Below are 14,098 nucleotides of genomic sequence, written 5' to 3' on the forward strand. Positions count from 1 at the left end.
CCTCCTTGTTGCAGGTAGATCAATCAAACCCTGGGCAGTGCTAACAAATTGATGGGAGAAAGAATTTAGAGGAGGGAAAGGCAAAAAAAACAGTTTTACTGTCCGCAAGCCTGTGTGCAGGCGGTGAAGTAGCACTCAGCGGGAATGTGAGGAATGTGCAGCAAGGACGGAGCCAGGCCTCTGCACTGAGAAACCTGTTTAATTCTCCTCAAGGGCAGAACACACCCAAGTCTCCTCCTCAGAACAAGACTTGGCACCCAGGAGCCAGCCCTCTCAGTCAACCTGAGCAGGTAACCGCTTTGCCTCATGCACTGCCGCTGCTGCTCTGCACTTGATTGGAGATACCTGCTGTGAACACCCGAGGAGAGACCACAGGAGCCACATCTGGGGTCCCTGACCATTCCCAAATTGGCCTCTGGGGGAGATCAGAGCTGAGAAGCGGTCACAGGTAGGGGGGTACAAAGGGGTTCCTCATTCCAGAGGGCATGTAGGAAAGCAAAATCCTCTGCCTTTCAGTTCTTTTTCTCTTCCTCCTTTGCCGGAAAAGGCTGTCACAATTACAACCCCACTCCTTTTCTAACCTGTCAGTCCAGGCATGCACCCAGAGGCTTTAGCCCTTGGCAGACATCTACATGAATCAAAACCCAAATCCCAGCATTCCCAGGAGCTTTCAGGATCTGGATGTGAAATCCTAATTTTCCATAATGGGCTGAACTGAAACCTGGGTACAATATCACCACAAGCATCACAGAATAGAACTGGAACAGAGTACTGGGAGGAGGTAGATATGGAGCTCGGCTTTGTGGCATGGGCCTACATCTGATCTTTATACCTCTGCCTGCTTTGCATGACCGCTGCATTCCTGCCCCCCACCCTACCTGAGCCCACATCCTAACTAAGATTTCTATCTTAGAGTCTGTCTTCCCTTTGCTTTTGTTATGGAGGGTAGAGGATTAGAGTTAAATAGAGTGTTAGACTTGATGTGCGAGAGATTTGTGTGCAGGTGGTAAAACAAGGAGTACAATGATAATTTGTTTCCACATACGGAAATGTTGCCCCACAAGCTTCTGGATCATACTTTCTCCTACAGAGCCTGATTTTGTCTTTCTCAATTAAAATGAAATTATTTCCTCTTGATAAAGAGGGATGGAACTGGCAGCATGGGTACAGCCAGAATAGTATAGACAGGCACCTTCCTGAGCCTCATCTCCATTATACCTCCAACTTGTTACATCTTTCTTACCCCACCTGCCATCCTATGTCCTAGATCTCTGCTTAATATGCAAATGACACCAACTGAAGACCAAGGTCACCCAGCCCTGCCCCATTTGTTCCACTTGTGAATTGAATAGCATGGGGGCTTTCGGTGGTGAAAGGGTCAGAGGTTTTTTGTCCCTGAAGGGCCATGTCAAAGTGGCAGTTGTGGGTGGCAGGCCATATCGAAGGGGTTCATGGGCTATTCTTGGCTTACAGGTCATGCTTTGGGAACTGCTGCTTTAGAATCTGTTATTATTTTATTTTGTTAGGTGTTTTGTTTTATTTTTGCATCTTGAAAAAATACAATGCCATCTAAATGTATCTTTTTCTCCTTCAGTTTTTTTTGTTTTTTAAATAACCCCAACAACCTCCTATTAACAGTTTTCAGCACAGTTTCAAGGTGTGTGTTTGGTGTGGTGGGGGGCAGGATTGTCTTTACAACAATCTGAAAAAGACAGACATCACATTGCCGGAAGCCTCCTATTTTGTTAAAATTATTTTCTATCTCAGAAGTTTTCAACTGAAAATGTTCCATATGTTTCTGTTTTGTGAAGCTTCATCTGCGATTGCAATGCATAGGCAAGGTTTGGCTTTGAAAGCACAGAAATCTGTATCTTTCCTTGTTTATATTGAGATTAGGCCTCAAGCTAAAAGAGATAAGGTTATGAAGAGCACTGCTCTCCTTATTTTTGATAAAGGAATTAGTTGAATCATTAGTAATTAATTACTTGTAACTACAGTAGTTGATATGGCCCCCCCATTTGGTGAAAGATATTTTGGTACTATTGGCAAGAATGATAGTAAGTGTTTTGGTCAGGGAATGCCCTTTTTTATGCCCAGCACAATTGGCATTATAGTATAGCATGAGGATTAAGATTGCCCCACCCTTCTCTTTGTAAGACACTTCTGTTGCATGTAACTGGGGCTGGGTGTCTGGCTCAGGCTGATTTTTTTTTTTTTTTTTTTTTTTTTTTAATTTCAGGCAAAACAGTCCAGCCATTTCTACCAACAAAACCTGTGCTTTGGAACAGGGACTTGGTCACAAGTGGCCTTTGTGCCATGGATATGCCTTTTTCTGTTCTTGGGAAAACCTACCTAAATTTGGCCAAATTACAAGTCTTTGAATGATCACAGTTCTCACATGTTCAGTAGAGACTTCTGAAATTTGAGTAGCTGAATTTCCCAGAGCTAACTGCCTAGTGCACACTCTAGCCCAGGACTGAGCAAACTGTCCTTGTAATTGCAGGCTGCAGTTGCTGTCTGCCCTGCCAGGTCTGGGTCTGGACACCTCACCTGACAACAAAAAAGGAGTCTATTTCTCCCTCAGTCTCAGTGTCCATCAACAGTTTGTTCCATTTGTGAACTGGATAGCATGGGGACTTTCAGTGGTGCAAGGGTCAGAGGGTTTTAAAGTTTTGTTCCTGAAGGGCCATATCAAAGGGGCAGTTGTGGTGGGCAGACCATATCAAAGGGGTTCACTGTTGATGGTGCCAGGCAGCACAGATATGGTTCAGAAAGGACAAGGCACATGCTGGGACAAAATGCCAGTAGGAAGAGATGGAGGGGGGCATGCAGAAAGACTGAAACTGGGACTTCATGTCGTTGGGAAGACTGTGCCTGAGAACTAGTTGGGTGAGGAGAAGAGGCGGGGAAGGAAAGGTGAGGTAAGAGAGATCTGAGGAGGAGTCGGGGCATTGGGAAAGAAGGAGTGGCAGGGTCAAGTGATTAGGGGCAAGGACAATAACACTGGACAAGAAGCCCAGGGAGGGAAAGAGAAACTGTAGGTGTAGTCACTGCACACCAGAGTCAAAGATAGAGATATATTAGGGAAGGAGCCAAAAAGGGAGTATTGGAAAGAATGGACAAAAAGACTAGGGGGAACCTACTGGGGAATAGGACTAGGACTTGGGGAATAGGACTGGGGAATAGGACTAGGAATAGCCTAGGACTTGTTGAGCCTGGAGGCTAGAGCCAGGATGATAAACCTAAACCATGAAAGCTGGGATTTTATGGTTCTTGACTGACTCACAGATTGGGAATTGATTTGGCTTGGAACACAAAAAAAATTCGTATTTAAAAAAAACAAAGAAAGAAAGAATAGGTCTGGCAGGAGTCAGGACCTGGTCCCAGGGCCATGGAAAGGGATAGGAATTGAACAGGAACAGTTTGAGATTAGACAATGCTGGAGGAGTTTAGTTTGGGTAGGGTGGGGATGGGCAGAAAAGACTGCCCACTTCAGCATACTTCCCTTCAGGTCTGCATTGGATCCCTGATCCTTACCATCCTTTCCTTTGAGCAGGTGTATCTGGAGCTTACTGGCAAAGAGTCCTAGGGCTAGTGTGCATAGAGAATGAGAACCTGTCATTTATGAGTTATTTTATTAGTTCAAGAGACTGGTCTGTGCAATGAAAATAAAGGGCCTAATTCTACTAATGAACCATTATCATGAGACTACATGATAAATAGGGTTTTTTCAAGTTTTTTTTAAATTCAAGGAAATTTAACATACAAACACACACAAGAACATTATTAAAGCTGAAAAGTTGAATGTTCAGAGGTGAGAATGTACCAGAATTAAGGTTACTTTTGCAACTTTAATTATCCCTCTTGTGACTTATATTATGATACAGTCTTTATTTATATGATCACAGATATTTTTCCTGCCTTGTTTAGTGCATAAATTAGATGATTTGCACTCAGAGCAGCTGTTTAATACTTTTTTCTACCTTGGTGTTTAATGGGTGGCCCATACTTTATTTACTGCGTACTAATCAAACTCTCCTTTGAAGACAGAATTATTAATTTCCTCATGGGCTTTTTTTTGTATCCAAGTGCTTTGAAAACATTAATCTTCACAGCTCCCCAGTGAGATAAAAGGCTATGGTTTTCTTCATTTTACAAATGGGGAACTGAGTCACAGTGATTAAGACCAGAAACATGTCCACTAGTTTTGAGTGCCCAATTTCAGACAAAACCTGATTTGCCAAAGTACTTACATAACAATATATTTTTTTCAAAGCATAACTACTACTGACCTCAGCTTCAGCTGTGAATATTTAGCACTCCTGCAATTCAGGCCCCAGGCTCCCCAGTTAAGTAGTCAAAAGAAGAAGAATGTAGATAGTGACTACATGTTAAGGGTTTGGTTTAAGTGACTTGACTGACATCATAGAAGGATCTTGTGTCAGAGGCAAAACAGACTGCAGTCCACAACAGCAGCCTTCAGCTGCCTTAGCCACCCATTCACTTCTTCCAGTCCCCCCATGTCTCATTCTCTGAGCACCTTCCAGCTTCAGCCACAAAGCTCTCTCTCTCTCTCTCTCTCTCTCTCTCTCTCCCTCTCAAGTAAGTTATGTCTGTGCATATGAACAAAGGGGCAAATTAAAGTTATACAGTCAACCTTAAATTCTGGAACTTCCTAACATTTCAGTGCTTGACTTTGCAGCCTTAATAGAGGTTTCTCAATTTCAATGTTTGTGCTCCCATGTCTAGTAATAAAAATGTTAAATCATACCATGCAGAGAAGAAAAAGGGGGCTGCGGAATTTTTTCCTTAATAAAAAATTAATTATGTGAGTATTGTCTAGCATGATCAAACTCACTGTGACACTCCTAGTTGTGACTATCCTTTGGTTGGGGTTTTGTCCATTCTTGCATCATAACACAGTAGTCTCTAAGCACCATTCTCAATCCAGTTCTGCACAAGCTTCTTCCTTCTCTGTAGTCTGTAGTAATTATGCTTCTTACCCAAGGCTCATGTCAGAGAACTGCAGGTAGATTTGCCAGATTCCAATCAAGTGGTTCAATCAAGTGTTTCAAATCTAGTCCTGAATTATGTCTCCAGCAATGACCAGAGCTGTTGATAATTCAAACACTTGAAAAAGTCAGAGCTATAAATGCACCAAGTCCCACGTGTTGGTGGGATGGGGATTCCCTCTGGACATTATATTTTATCAGTTTACACCCAAGGGCCTGCATTATGATTATCCTTATTTCTGGCCACCATAGTTGCAAGTGCTATTAATAGTTATGAAATTATCCATCTCTTCTGGCCATGGTATGTGACTTGTTACCTTCTGGGTCAGGAATTCCATTGGCTAACTGTAAACTGTAGGAAAGTGTTTTCTTGCCTCTTCTCTCCTTTTATTGGTCTTACACAGTAAGGGCCTGGCTTGCTTGTTTTTAATCCAGGATTCAACCCTTCAACAGGACTCTATCAAAATCAGGTGTCTGGTTCAGTCTCTTACAGAAACATGGATTATCACCACACTAGGGTGTCATGCTCAGACCTCTCCCTAGGTGTGTGTTTGCTGCTTTTTAATTGCATTGAGGGTCTTTGTTCCTGAGGTCAGGAAGATTAATTAATTATTTTTTATACCATAAGGATTCCCACCCCCCCCCCGCCCCCCAAAAAAACAAACAGATGCCTCAGTGTTCAGTTTGCAGCTACAGCCCAGGATTCACATTCTGTTTAAAGCCCTTGGTGAAATGTACTGAGCAGGATCTCAGCTCCTTTCCACACCAGCAGGGAGTGCACATCAGAGAATTGCCATGCATGTGTTCTGCAACACTGAGGCATGACTCAATCTCAGTATACGGGAAGCACAGAACTGAGTTGTTGACTGTATTACCCCTGTTTAGAAAGACTGCAAGCCCTTGAGGTCCCAAAAGAGATATTAGTAGGAATGAAAAGACCATACTACATCTGAGGGACTTCACCAGGCATCAGAGATGAAAATTACAGGGCTGAGCTTTATGCTAAGGGTGTATTTGAATCCAAGCAGCAAATTCAGTACAGAGTCCAGAACCATAAAGGCACCCTGTGGCACTCTCCAGTTAGGCTATATTTAAGTGATCAAAGCAGCCCTGTTTCCCTTCACAAGGCATTCATTTTCTTCTCAGAACTTTGTCCAACAAAGGATCCAGCTCATTGCCAAGACAAATAGAAGTACAAGGTAGCTATTAAGTGTGAGGGGGCAATTATCATGTGTATCCTACAAGCTATTTAAAAAGGTGGATTTAAAACCTGTTATTAATGTTTTTAAGTTGTGGTTGAGCCATCAAGAAGGGAAATGCTGGGTAGTGGGTTTTTTTCTGCCTTGTTTGTAAGTAATGGGAACCTCAGCCAGCTTCAAAAGATTACAGAGTACTTCGTCTCCAGGGTCATAATTAGATCTTTAACTGGCTTCCAAAGAAGAAGTATTTCCAGTTCAGAAGTATATTGCTGATTTCTAAAGTGTTCAGTTTGTAAACTGGTCTGTGCAGACTGAAGTCATCTGTTTGTCTGCAGAATGGGTGCTGCAAAGCAGGCCAGCTAGTCTTTGCCCACATGTTGACCTTTAAATGAACCTCAGCTTTGATTAATCAAGACCACTTCCACCATGGACAAGTTCATTTTTGTGTGGCCCATTAATTCCTCAGTTCTGAGGACCAGTGATGGCATCCATTGAGATGGTGTGTTTTGTAGCACCAGCTGTCAGTACATAAGCAACTGGACTGAAATTTCCACACGCTCATCTAGCATGAACAAGATTTTCCATTTTTTGTGGTGCCCTGAGCTATAGTTAAATAGGTAAAAATTCAGTATTTCAGTATGATTCTACGATTTTAAGATTCTGTATCTCAGTATGATTCTAAGCCATCTAAGCTAATCTCATTTAAAAAAAAATTGAACTGAATCTTGTTCACTCCAGAGATCTGGGCCATAGGAAGAGCTAAATTGGCTCTGTGCCTTCAGATTCATGCCCTGAAGATGAAAATCTAAACAAGTTTTCAGCTTGTCTTTTTATTTATTGGATGCTACTCATTTTCACTATCATGACATGGATCTTCAGAGTTAATGTTTTCATCATAGGGAATTTTGTGGGAAGGAGGTCACTAGTGGGTGATGCCTTCCCAAGGTTGAGCCACCAATTAGGGGATTAATTTAGTTATGTTTGCTCAAGGCAGCTGAGTGCCACAAATGATCTGGTAAAACACAGCTTTTTGGAGGTGAGTCAAACGGAGACCTAAACACCATTATTTTCTATCGAACTGTGACTGTTCAGTATCTCAGAAAAATCAATCCTAAATGTGGGTTTGGCTGCTTAACTAAATTTGAAGGATGTGTCCTCAGTGGCTATGGCTTTTTGGGTACATGGGGTCCCAGTTTTAGCATCAAGGTGCCCAAACATGAAAATTGTGTTTCCTGTTTGAAGTCCAATCATAGCTAGCAGTATACCTGGATGCTACATCAGTAATTACATGGCTCTGAGAATTTCTGTTGTATATATTGATGTGCTGCCTGGGCATATTAATGACTGATCACAGTGACTTGTTAGGTAGCTTCTGTCAAATCTATATCAGTTGCTGCATAACCCAGTTTAATCATCTGTAGTTCTGCATCCTGGCACAGATGTCATGTTAGACTAGAGCCTCTGTGTACCTCTCCTTATAACAGTATCCTTGATAGTTTAGCTTGTGTCAAGCTTTAAATAGAAGTGTTTTTTCTACCTATGCTGTTTTGTTATTTGAACAGTTACCATCATGGTGGACACCAGAGAATGAAGCAGGGACCTCCAGAGTTAAAATCATGAGTTGTTGGAGCGTGCACTAGAGACCCAAGGTTCCCTATCTGAGAGCTATAAGATAGTCTTGTATCCCCTATACATCAAGTATAGAGGTGTATGTGGAACAGTGACAAATGGGTTATGCTATTATTTTAGGCTTACACCAAGGTCAAAAATTTTTGGGAGGAGCTTTCAGGACAAAAAGTCTCAGGTATATAATGACAATATGTTAGAACTACCAGTTCCAGAACTCTTTCCTATTTGTTTAACTACTCAGCTCTTTGTACAAGGAGTGATTTTAGTAAGTACTATTATTATTAACAACCCAACAATATATTTTGCTGATCAAGGCTTGTGCATTTGCCAAGGGGTACATCTACATAGCAAGCTTACCGAGACACCCTGGTTTCACTTAGGCTGTTTTTCAAAATAGAAACAGTGTAGTCATGTCCACAGAGTTTTGGGAAACTTAATTAGCACTACTGAATAACAGTGCCCGTTAGTGTGTCCATAATGCAAATTAAACTGCCTACATCACTGAGCAGACATGACTACACTACCTTCAGTTTAAGAGGCAGCCCACATGAAGCAGTACAGCATACTAAAGGTACCGCTGTCTGGCACGTTACATTTGGTATATATATCTGCTTAAGCGGTGTGACTCAAAATGGTGTTTAAAAAAATTGAACATTTGAACAGGGTGGTGGATAAAATCTCTTCTACCATTCTTTTGATTTTGCTGCCAACCCCAAAAGTTCCTTGATGAAGTTTGTATTCTGCTTGTTACCCCAAATCCCAAAATATAACAGAATTTGTAGGTGTGAGTCCTATCCATGACATTTTCAGCTGAAAGTGACAGCGTCAAGAGCAGGGATTTCCAGGCTCCCTTCATTCCCTGATACAAATGAGCACCCAGAGTGCCCAAAATGAGAGATTCTTAAAATCAAGCAGTGAGGAATGGGCGGTGATGACTGGTCTGGGAAAGCACTTCTGACTTATAAAGGACTCTGTGTCACAGTCTTTATAACCTAATGAATAAGCCTAACTCATTCCTGTTGTAACTGCTGCAATTAACTACATGGTTTAATAACAAACACAGTTCATCTACATACATTCTCCCTAATAGCTTCCCCCCTCCCCTCTCAAAAACACTTGCCATATAGTCCCACCTCTGTTCCTATCCTACCTTTTGTTCAGGAGGCACGGAAGGGACAGGGAGTTAATTTGTAATCGTAGTTTAATTACTGGGAGGTGCTCGGATCCCAGTAATGAAGGCATATGAGCACCTAGCTAGATTAACTGAATTAAAAAATAATGTTGTATAGTGTGAGAGTTACTCATAAAATGCTTGTGCAAGACAGCCACCGTGCTCCTTGCTCATCATGCTCTACACTGGAAAAGCACCTCTATTTTTCAGCAACGTTGGTACTTAGGCAAGATGTCAGCCTATTTACATTCTAAAATAGTGGACGAAGCCTATCGGGCTTAAAGGCCTATATCCTCAGGTGGGAGAGGGCAACTGGACTGAGGAAACAACAAGTGAGTGGACAATACTGAATGAAACAAGGACAGGATTGAAAGTCATGATTTTAAATCAAGGGAACTGGAAGGTGACACTGAGCAGAGAACCCTGGACAGTGCCTATTGCTCTGTGTGAAAGGCATCAATCGGACAGCTCTCCCTGGAGGGAGGAGTTTGTGAAACACCATGACCAACAAGGTGGTTTTCCTAGTCGCACCCAGAGAAAACCACTCTCCTGGCATGGGGTAATACCCTCGGAGGTAGGGTAGTATATAGTTAACCTCTCACTTTCACTTCTGGTGGGAAGATCTTGGCTTTATGCCCACTTTATGGAAAAGGGAGGCTCCTCCCTAGCTTGCTCCTGGGGACTTATGGCTGAGGGCAAGCAAAACTCAGGGGCATTCGAACCCCAAGCCTCTGGGCTTGAGCCTGCACATAGGATGCCTGCCAAAGGATTTGGAAACATCTGAAGCCTGAGGTGGGGTGGAGGATGTTTTCCGGTATTAGGGCCACTTATGGTTCTGGACTGACTCATGGATTTGGAATTGATTTGACTTGGAACATGATTTTTTTTTTTTTTTAAATGAACCTTGTCCATAAGGAAAATCGGGCTTTGGCCAAACTAAGTAGATCAGGGGTCAGCAACATTTTTGGCTAGAATGCCAAAAACACCCTAAATTCCACCCATGTCTTGACTTGGCATGCCAGAGGTAAGAGTCGTGAGGGGCCTGATCCTTATTGTTGGCAGTGGCTGCACGCATGCCTCTGGGCAGACAGTAGGGGAGGGGCCACACAGCCAAGGCAGCCACAGAGCCAGTGCTGGGGCTGAGGAGCCCCGTGCAGCTGTTTGCAGCCTCCTGGCTGCAGTCCCCCCAGGCTCTGGGCAGCTACTGCCTGCCATGGAGCCTTCCTTGGCTGCTTGCCGCCTCCAAGCCACTTACTGCAAGCAGTGTGGGCTCTGAGGCCAGTGGCAGTTGCCCAGAGCCCAGGCTGGCTGTGGCATGCCAAAGAAAACAGCCTCACGTGCCATGCTGTGGCATGTATGATGGGGGTTACTGATCCCTGAAGTCAATGCTTAGCCAACACTCTGCAAAAGGGGTTTATTCAGGGTAATTAATTAGGACCAACGTTCAGAGATTTGTAGAATTGCTAGCAAGAAAGGGCCAAGTCTTACAAGTAAAGTCAGGCTGAAGGCAGCTTTTTGAGTGCTTCATTTCAGACTAGCCAAGAGAAGCTATTGTATTGGTTGCTTTGAGTGGACCCTGAAAAGCGTAGCTTTGTTTAATTGGGCTCAGGAATGTGATCCTGGTCTCAAATGTTGTGTATAGAATAAAGCTGAGGAAATGTTTTGCCCGACCCTTTTCTTGTGCAAAATATAGATCCCTAAACACGAAAGTTTGTCACAGTAACCCATCAATTGTCAAGTTTTTCATTTTAGGAATAAAAAAAAATTGAAAAAATTCAAGACAGTTTGACACTTTCTACATTTTACCCTTTTTAATTTTCCAGCTGGAAATAGCTTGTGTTTTCAAAGTTCCTTTTCTCTTAAAAGCTCACAGTAGAATATTTAGCTTAATCTGAAATGAGTATCTTTGCTGAAAAAGTTGCAAAGGTACATATTCATTCCAGAGCAGCTTTTTTTTTTTTTTTTTTTTTTATTATTATTATTAAATTGCCAGTAAAATAAATAGTCCATTTTGGCTAGTTTTAAAGGCAACTCCCTTGCCTAAGCCAGCTATTCCACTGCCTTACTGTAGGCTGCTATTGGGAGAGTCTGGGCAGATCACAGCAGGGTCTAGCTAGCTGAGCTGACTAGTTTTACTTTTGCTGCAGGCTTTGGCCAAGGACCCACTTGTTCAGGGCTCTTGCCTTTGCTGCACCCGGGCTAGTGGATAATACCCAGAGGCCACTCCAGGCTTGGAAGTTAAACAAATAAGTTAGCACTTAGCCATCTTCTAGTGGTTCTTCCAGGCTTCACCCCCTGGCTGCCTCTTACATTTCAAGGTTTTGCAGAGCCTGCAGGTTTGTGCAACAAAGCAAATGATCAAGCAAGCAAACAGAAAAAAACCCTAGTCTGAGCTCTCCTGGTGACAGTTTAACCCCATACAACTCAATGCTCCAGGCAGCCTGTTCCCTAGCCAGCTGCAGACCCCTGAGGCTCCTTTCAGTGTCTTTTATCCTTCCCACTCTGGGCTCAGGTCCCCACACCTGTGTCAGCTCTCTTGCTGTGGGGCTTGCTACCTCCCAGGACCTGGTTCCCCAGCCTCCAGTGAGCTCTCCCTGGTCTCGGGTGGGTGTGCAGAGGTGCTTCTGGGGTGTGGGGCTGTTCATACTCCCCCGGACCCTTAGTAACAGGGCAGGGCTGTGTTACACTTACTTTCTTTTATCATTCAGAGAGAATTTCCATGCACAGCAAGGTTTATGACTACATGGTACATAAAATGTAGGTTTGTAGAATAGAGGCATGATGAAGGCCCTTTCCTTTTTCACTGTAAGCTGATTCAACCTTGGCACAAGCCACCAGGGAGACAGGATGCAGGACTTCTTAAAGCCACTTGCATGCAAAGCATCAAACTAGCTTTTTGTAAATAACTAATTGTGCTATTCTTGCAAACACACAAGCACTGCATTCTCCCTAAGGGTCTCTGTGGGGGCATTGTATTACCGTGGCTACGCTACACATTTGTGCCAAAGCTAGAAATACCAGCTTTGAAAAGCAATGACTCAGGTATTTTTAGGGATTGCTGTACAGTTCTGAGTTGCATGCAGAGCCTGTTTTTTAGCTTGCTTTTAGTAAGCGGTCTTGGAAAGTGCCTGGGGACCTGGTTATTCTCTCCTTTTACTGATTTAAGTCAGGAGTTAGCCCCACTAAAATCAATGCAGTTACATCAGTATAAGTGAGACAAGAATCATGTTCTCAGCTTTTTATCAAAATATATGGCTCTTCCATAAACATGTTGCAGAAGAGTTATCTTGACTATCTCAGGCATGTCATGACATTGCACCTGTGAAACCAAAATCATTTTATTCTCTTGAATTCATGTTAAGCCTTGTCACAGATCAAGGCATGTGACTTGGTGTAAAGCTATTTCTAGATAGAGTTACAACAAAATGAAATTGTAGCTTGATCAACATAGTGCAACTCCATGTGAAGGCAAGGGGCAAGAATTCAACCCAGAAAATCTAGATCTGGATTTCCGAACCCTGCACCCCCAAATCTGGGAGTGTTTGAATTCAGGCTTTTGTTTTGGCCTATCTGTAAAGTTTAGATCTACACACCAATCTAGGTCTGGTTTTGGTTTTTGAACCCCATAGATGCCAAAGTTTAGGACTGCACGTGTAACAACCATGATCACCTGCATCATGGGGGAATTGAACCAGTCATACCTAAATCTCACTGTAGTCATGTACATGATCCAGTTTTAAATGAGCTAGCTGAAGTACAGTTATTAGTGTAGCTGTGATACCATGAAGCTCCATATAGACTTCAAAACCCGTCAAATAAGCTTAAGTAAATACTGGGGAGTTTACCCTTTTCTGAGCACTGTGTTTGCATGGCTACACTGCTAACCATGCCTAGCTGGTTAATTTAAGGATAGTTCTGGTGCTTCTACAGGAGCTGTTTTTACAGAAATGATTTCAGTGTAGGTATACCTCAAGTTGTCCAGCTGGAATCTATACTAGATTCATATTTTCTCAGAATAAGTCAGAGTGGGATGCTTGTTACACAAGACAAATTATATTTGGATCCAGAATTCCGGTTAAGGACCAAATCTGCAGGTGCCAGTGGTGTACAGAAACTTTGTTTGGAATTATTTGGGAAGCTAGATTGGCATTGGTTGCATGATTTGTACTAGTGTTCATTTCCCTGTTCACACAGGATCCTAGAGTCTGGCCATGGCACCTGGAATGTATAATCATGTGTAAAAATGGCAGTTATGAATAGTTTTTTGCAATTTTGCTTGACAGCGCTTTTAGAATCTGCTTTGAAGCTAGGAGTGCTCTGCTTTCATAATGAAATAACCCTTGAATGAAAATACTCTTTTTCTAAGTCTTCTGAACCCCAGGGGTATTTAATTTACTGGAGATCACAGCCCTGCTGTGTTAGACAGTGGGGGACAAATTGGGTCCCCCTTTGACTGTTGTGGAGAATGTTTGCAATGCTAGCTTGGACAGAGCAAAATGAATTCAGTACAGCACACCTCATGTGACCCCTTATTCTAACAAGGGCCTTGGTCATGTTTCCTAGCAACTGCTGTTGAATTCAGCTGACTCTGCCCACTTCTGTTAACCTTCACTTTTGATACCTTTTGTGGGCTTATAGGAGAAAGAGTTGGGGGAGACATGCCTTCTAGTGTAGGCTGCCAAAAAATTAGATCATATCTGGAATGATCACTGAATCAACTAGATTGTTTTACAGGCATTTGGTTTGAGCTTTGTTGGCATGGCAGGGAAGAATAAATGATTTTTCTCCATTCAAGGATGATACAGATTGAAGTGTCTCTCTTGGTTTTATTTGCTTCCACCTGGCTCCCTTTGATGAAGAAACTCTTCTAAAAAAGTGTATGGTTAGTCTTCCAGTAAATGTTTAGGACCAGAACATGGTTGATTTTTTTTTGCTTGGGGGGGGCAAAAAATCTTTTCTTTTTTTGGTGGGGGGGTTTATTGACAAATTTTAAGTTTTAAAATATTGTTCCAGTTTGCAATGAAAAGAAATGGAAATAAGGTATTACCATACTTTCTCACATGCAACATGCACCTTTTCTCTAAAAT

The 14,098-nt window shown here is 42.6% G+C and overlaps 1 protein-coding gene across 13 annotated transcripts in view; it reads left to right on the forward strand.

Annotated features, from left to right (window-relative positions):
* Nucleotides 1-206: 206 nt before the first annotated feature.
* Nucleotides 207-14,098, forward strand: part of ZNF185 (zinc finger protein 185 with LIM domain) — a 91,869-nt gene continuing 77,977 nt past the window's right edge. For 3 of the 13 annotated variants that reach the window (XM_019481893.2, XM_059732628.1, XM_059732626.1), the window contains exon 1: nt 209-448. The gene's annotated coding sequence lies outside the window, so the exon portion shown is untranslated. Of the gene's footprint in view, nt 449-670; nt 782-14,098 lie in introns of those variants that run through there. The other 10 variants (XM_059732631.1, XM_059732632.1, XM_059732630.1 and 7 more) reach the window with 9 other exon arrangements.

The sequence above is a fragment of the Alligator mississippiensis genome, chromosome 8 (genome assembly GCF_030867095.1).
Source record: "Alligator mississippiensis isolate rAllMis1 chromosome 8, rAllMis1, whole genome shotgun sequence".
Classification (NCBI taxonomy): domain Eukaryota; kingdom Metazoa; phylum Chordata; order Crocodylia; family Alligatoridae; genus Alligator; species Alligator mississippiensis.